General features: G+C 43.2%; 2 long non-coding RNA genes across 2 annotated transcripts; both read left to right on the top strand.

The window, feature by feature from the left end:
• The first annotated feature begins 334 nt into the window (after positions 1-334).
• Positions 335-1789, top strand: LOC135399449 (uncharacterized). Its single transcript, XR_010424270.1, has 3 exons — positions 335-382; positions 469-522; positions 1682-1789. It is a non-coding gene; the product is annotated as an uncharacterized LOC135399449 (long non-coding RNA).
• Positions 1790-1884: 95 nt separating this feature from the next.
• On the top strand, positions 1885-2717 carry LOC135399448 (uncharacterized). The gene is made up of 3 exons (XR_010424269.1): positions 1885-2030; positions 2193-2357; positions 2668-2717. It is a non-coding gene; the product is annotated as an uncharacterized LOC135399448 (long non-coding RNA).
• The last annotated feature ends 2971 nt before the right edge of the window (positions 2718-5688 follow it).

Raw genomic sequence — 5688 nt, 5'->3', positions numbered from 1 at the left:
ACATGTCAAGCTCACAGGTTCCTGCCTTGCCTCTCGACACCAGCCAACCGTTGCTAAGGAGCTCCACCCCGATACCAAAGGAGCTCAACATAACTGTTGAGTCTGAATAGTACGTAGCTTAGTACACACAAACAGTATGCGCTCTAAACGGGGAAAAAAAATGGACAGAAAACTGCGCGTGGATATTATTTACGTCAAAATACGTATTAACCGAAGGGACCACATATAACATCTGGGAAAAGTAATCTTTGAACAATCCTGTTGCTTTGCTTATTGAACGCAGTTTCCATGAAATGTTTCTTTTTTCTTTCTGCAGCCCACGTGATCCGCATGACACGACATTTCAGCTCTCCAGTGTCTCAGAAAGCACAGACTCTGACGAGTAAGCTTACGTGACTAAAATTAGTGCACTTTATTTGTCGATTTGCTCGCAAATTATGAATGCAAATAATCTACTGATGCTTTCAGGTTTGAGAACGAGGAGCCGTTCAGGTTGCAGCATAAATCCCATACTCGTAAAACGTAAGTGTGAGACATTTCATTGAGTTGATTGTATCTCAGCAGAGGTCAATAATGGATCCAGGACATTTGCTCACCGGACAATTGTCCACCGACTGAAAGATAAACGCGGACAAATACTCACCACGGTTTCTGACGTGCTTGTTGTTTTTGCAAGTTATGTGTGTCGTGTTTGGTGGTTCGTGCAAGTGGAATAGAAAAAGTATATTTCACAAGTATACTTCATTATGCATCGGGGTGGGGTGGGAGATGACTGCTGGGAAACATCAAATTTGTGGGTCATGTTTGCAACCGCACCCATGACAACAGCCTCTTATTAGTATAAATACTTCATACATGCGCACAAACACAGAAGCATCGTAGGACTCACATGGCAGTAGGGTATGTTGATAAAGTCGGAGCATGGGTGTACCATTATTAAGGGCACATATCTGTTGTTCATTTACTTTCAAAACATACCTTTAATAGCTACGAAGCGGACCGATATAACTTGCAAAAATGCTGCATGCCTGGCAAGTCTAAAAGCGTATAAAAATAACGTGTACCGATCAATGCCGCCTTTACATAATACTGTGAGGGCTATACTGGGATTAGTGCTACATAAACTAATCCGATCACAAATTTTAACCCTGACCTCGCGGAATGCAGTGCGTACGCATACAAATACGCTCTGTTATTGTGTCGTGAAAAGTCGAAGCTACAAAATTAGCTGTTTTCTTTTCATGCTTCGACGAGTAGCTTTTACGACGACGAGTATAGATGAACCTCAGAAAGGTCTTTTTGTACTTCATATCTCACAGGGCAGTTCAGCTTTGTGTATGTGAGGTTGTGTTCCTTCGTCAAATATTCCCTGTACAGACAACGAGCACTGGAAGACTTTTTACCACACCCCTTATTTCCTTGTTTCTTGTAAAATAATTACCACACAGATGCCGACACGGTTTTCAAGAGGTTCGAAAAATAGAATTGTGATTTTAAAAATACAACGCTGATTATCATTTACTGTGTCACACAGTGTAAAAGGTGAAAAATAGAACGAGTGAGCAAATGTCCGGTCTCAGCATGGATTGGTGAGCAATTGCCCACTCTGTCAATAATACAGTGTATTGTGCCACAATGAAGCATTTTGAATTTTGAAAATCATGTTTTATATGTCTTTTAGGTGTGCTGCAGATGAGAGGCTATTTATCGTAGCAGAATCTTGTTTAAGAGAGCTGCTATCAGTGTGTCCTTCATGCCAGCGAGATGATGTTGAAGCTGATATAACTCTCAAGGGCACCTGTGTACGAGCAAAGATGACATGCGGTTGCCAAAAAGAAAGGCTGTCGTACAGCCAGCCATGGGTGGGCAATAGGCCACTGGGGAATGTTTTGCTGTGCTGCGGGATACTTTTCTCTGGTACAAACATTGCCAAAGCCCTCCGAATGCTGAAAATTATGGGAGTCCCAGCACTCAGGAGGTCCCAGTTCTACAAAACGCAGCAATGTTATTTGTTTCCTGCAGTAAACAATGTGAGTATCTCTGATATTTAGGATAAGCTGACTGTGTGACTTATAAATGACATCAGTCAGTCCTCTCATGCAATATGTCTTACTACAAGTGCAAAGTCACAGAGTGCAAAATCATATGCAGTGCATACAGCATACATTAATATAAGCGCTGTTCATTTACAGGTATACGAGACGAAGCAGCAACAACTGCTGGAGGAGCTGCGCCCAGTGCCTTTAACACTTGCTGGTGATGGGAGGTGTGATTCTCCGGGTCACACGGCTCTCTATGGCACGTATACATTACTGGAGACCACTGCCAATCGCATTGTACATTTCGAGTTAGTCAAGGTAAAAACGTGTATCTTTATGTGCTATGCCAAGTACATTTCAATGCAGAAACTTTATGGGGCCATCAGTGGTAGCAAATTCCTGGTAGAACTCTTTCTGAAATGCTGTTATATTTTGATTGATTCTTTCTGATTTTACAAAATTTAAACCTGCAAACACAGTCTGGCTATCACATTATGTCACATGCACCTATAAAGCAGCAGATTGAGAACCAATCCACGTGGCAGTCGGCCCTGTAAACGCTTTAATACCTCACAGATTTTTAGCAGTATACATTGATGAATTCACTGGATTTCTTTCTAACTACTAGGTCACAGAGGTGACAAGCAGCAACGCCATGGAAAAGCATGGGCTACAAAGGTGTATTGCATTTCTCGAGGTGCATGACATGGTAGTAGACATGCTTGTCACGGATCGGCACACAGGCATCAAAGCCATGATGAGAGACTTGTGCCCCCACATTAAGCATCGATTTGATGTGTGGCATGTTGTCAAAGGTGAAATCACAGTTAAATTGAAGCTTACAGAAAAATTTTACATGTGTGCTTATAACAGGTATCAAGAATAAACTTCTTGCTCTCGGTCGCACAGCAAAGCATCAGGTGGTGCAGCTGTGGATCGAGAGTATAGTTCGGCATGCCTACTGGTGCCCCAAAACCAGTGGGGATGATGGTGAACTGTGCCGGGCTAAATGGGTGTCCTTGATGAACCATATCGTTGACGTCCATCAACACGAAGACCCTCGGTACCCTGTCTGCTACCACGGGCCAGTGTCCCCCCCAAGGGAATGGCTGAAGGAAGGTGAGCAATTGAAAATCTATAAAGAATGATGTGTAGTAAAATTTCATGACATATAATTCCAGAAAGTGAGACCTACATGCAGGTGCATGATATACTGATGGCTCCTACACTTCTGAAAGACATTCCGATGCTGTCATCTACAAATCAGACATTTGGCCTGGAAGCATTTCATAGCGTTCTCCTTCATTTTCTGCCAAAAACACATGGCTTCTCAGATGCTGGAATGCGTGCCAGGTAATAACAGCACTTGAAGGTTCTGATGTTATAGAGAAAGAAGCTAGCAAGGTGAAATCTAAAGCAATATGCATTGTTTCTTGTCAGAACACAACTAGCAATCTTGCATTATAACGAAAATGCGGACCGCGTCCAGCTGGTGGAAGATGGTGCAAAGCAGTACCGCCTGAAACCATCCAAGGTGAAGAAGACGTGGCTTGCCGTCCCACTGAAAGAAAATGCCACACACAGTAAGCTATACAAACATTAGGCATGCAATGAGAAACATTGTGACTTAGCAAAACATGTAATAACTGTGGCCTTGGAATTATATAATTACGGATTTTTCTCCTTTTGTGCAGACTACACAGTGACACTAACTAATGCAGTTTTGAGCCGCATGCAACAGTACCCAACCTTTGAATCGGCAAAACAGGCACTAGTGTTCAAGGCTCAGCCGGCCCGCTCAACAACGTATGGTGAGAAGCCCACCCTTGCCGATGCTGTTAAGCAACACAGAGCCAGGTATTTATACTGCAGATGATTATACTCGTGTATCTACTCAGCATTTTACTAAGTTTACAGCGCTGTCTGCAATGCTGAGTACATTGTTACCTCTTCTGTAAATAGGTTCAACATTTGAGGGACCCCGTGGTGACTCTGAAGCCGGCCCCAGTCTTCTTTGAAAGTCCTCATATTGTCACCTCTCTTCAAAGAAGACAAGAAACAAACGGCCCTTATCAGGGCCACCCAAATGTCTTCAACAGAGCCCAGTGCTGCGTTATAAACCCTTGCTAATGAGAAATGCAGTTGCTGTGCTCAACTGCGTGTGGATTACCAACATTCCCACTGTCCTTATAACGTGGCAGCTGGGATTTTATGTCCCAACATGTGTAGCTAAGAGGCCACCCAGTGGCTAGTGTGTTGTTTATTGGCCATTTGTATATTTTTTCTGCGCATCCAGCTCTGTGACGTGTGTATGTGGTGTGGTATGTGTGCGTGGTGATATGTGTACGTGGTACAGAGTCGTGGGCATTTTATCATTTCCACATTTCCTTTCAGATAATTTGTATCGCTGCACCGTGCCCTCCGTTGACATTTTCCACCGAAATGTGCATTACCAGTCACAGTGACACCAATACTCACTACGTCACTGACCAGCATGGCAAATGGTAACCCTCTCCGTAATCACAAAGTACGGCAACTGCATGACCTCTGTGCATGTCTGCCCCTCTATCAATTTTCATGAAAGCAAAGTGCTTCTGGGGGGAGTGCGCAAAGCTCGTCCGTCTGTTTTCCTGGAGACGGATGCTGGTGACATGTGGTTGCTCATAGGTTCATATTATGATATCTGAGAATATATATCGGTATACAGGGTGTCCCAGAAAACGTGTCATTGAATTATAATAAAAAAACTACACCACCTAGAATCATGCGGTCAACAGCATTTGTTCTTCTAGGTTCTTGCCACCTCCTGATGTGAAGGTCGTGTAACGTAAGTTTAATTACGTAAGTTTTCGCGAACTGAAGTCTGAAATTTGCCAAGTAAAGGTCACTTTTTTACCCCACCAATGTGAAGAGCGTATCTAATTTATTCAAATTATTGATAATTGACAGGGATATTCAGGGGCTATCCCATAAAAAAAAATAGCCAAACATCATGCTCTACGGAGCTAGCGCGCGACAAATTTTTCAGAAAAATCTTTGTCAGTCTGACGAAAGGAGGTTGGAAACCCAGCTCACACCTGCAACGTAGAAAGAGAACACAGGTATGGCGTATCGCGTCCGACTTTCATTGGGATCGCACTTTCCCTCTTCCAATTTCAGGAACTGTTACTTTTTCTACTATCACTCTGCGGGCTGGACTTGGAACCTCCTTTCGTCGGAATGAGAGCGATTGCGCTCGAAAAGTCGTCTCGCGTTATGGTTCCGTGCTACGAAAAGCATGATGTTCGGCTATTTTTTCCGATGGGATAGCTCGCGAATATCACTGTCAATTATCATGAACTTGAGTGAATTCGGTACACTCTTCATATTGATGGGGTAAAAAAGTGACCTTTACTTGGCAAATTTCCGAGTTCAGTTCGCAAATATTTACACAATTAACTGGCGAAAACCGAGTAAGAACAAATGCTGTTGACCGCATGATTCGAGGTGGCATATTTTTTTTTTATTATAATTCAATGACACGTTTTCTGGGACACTCTGTATGGATAAGAAGTAAACAAATTTCAGAAGTGATATTGGAGCTCCAGGGAGGGGCCATAACCCCTCCTTGCCCACCCTCTGGGTACAACCATGGAAAGCAACCTATATT

This window comes from Ornithodoros turicata, chromosome 7 (assembly GCF_037126465.1).
Source record: "Ornithodoros turicata isolate Travis chromosome 7, ASM3712646v1, whole genome shotgun sequence".
Classification (NCBI taxonomy): Eukaryota; Metazoa; Arthropoda; class Arachnida; order Ixodida; family Argasidae; genus Ornithodoros; species Ornithodoros turicata.
This window is presented reverse-complemented; position numbering and strand designations above follow the sequence as displayed.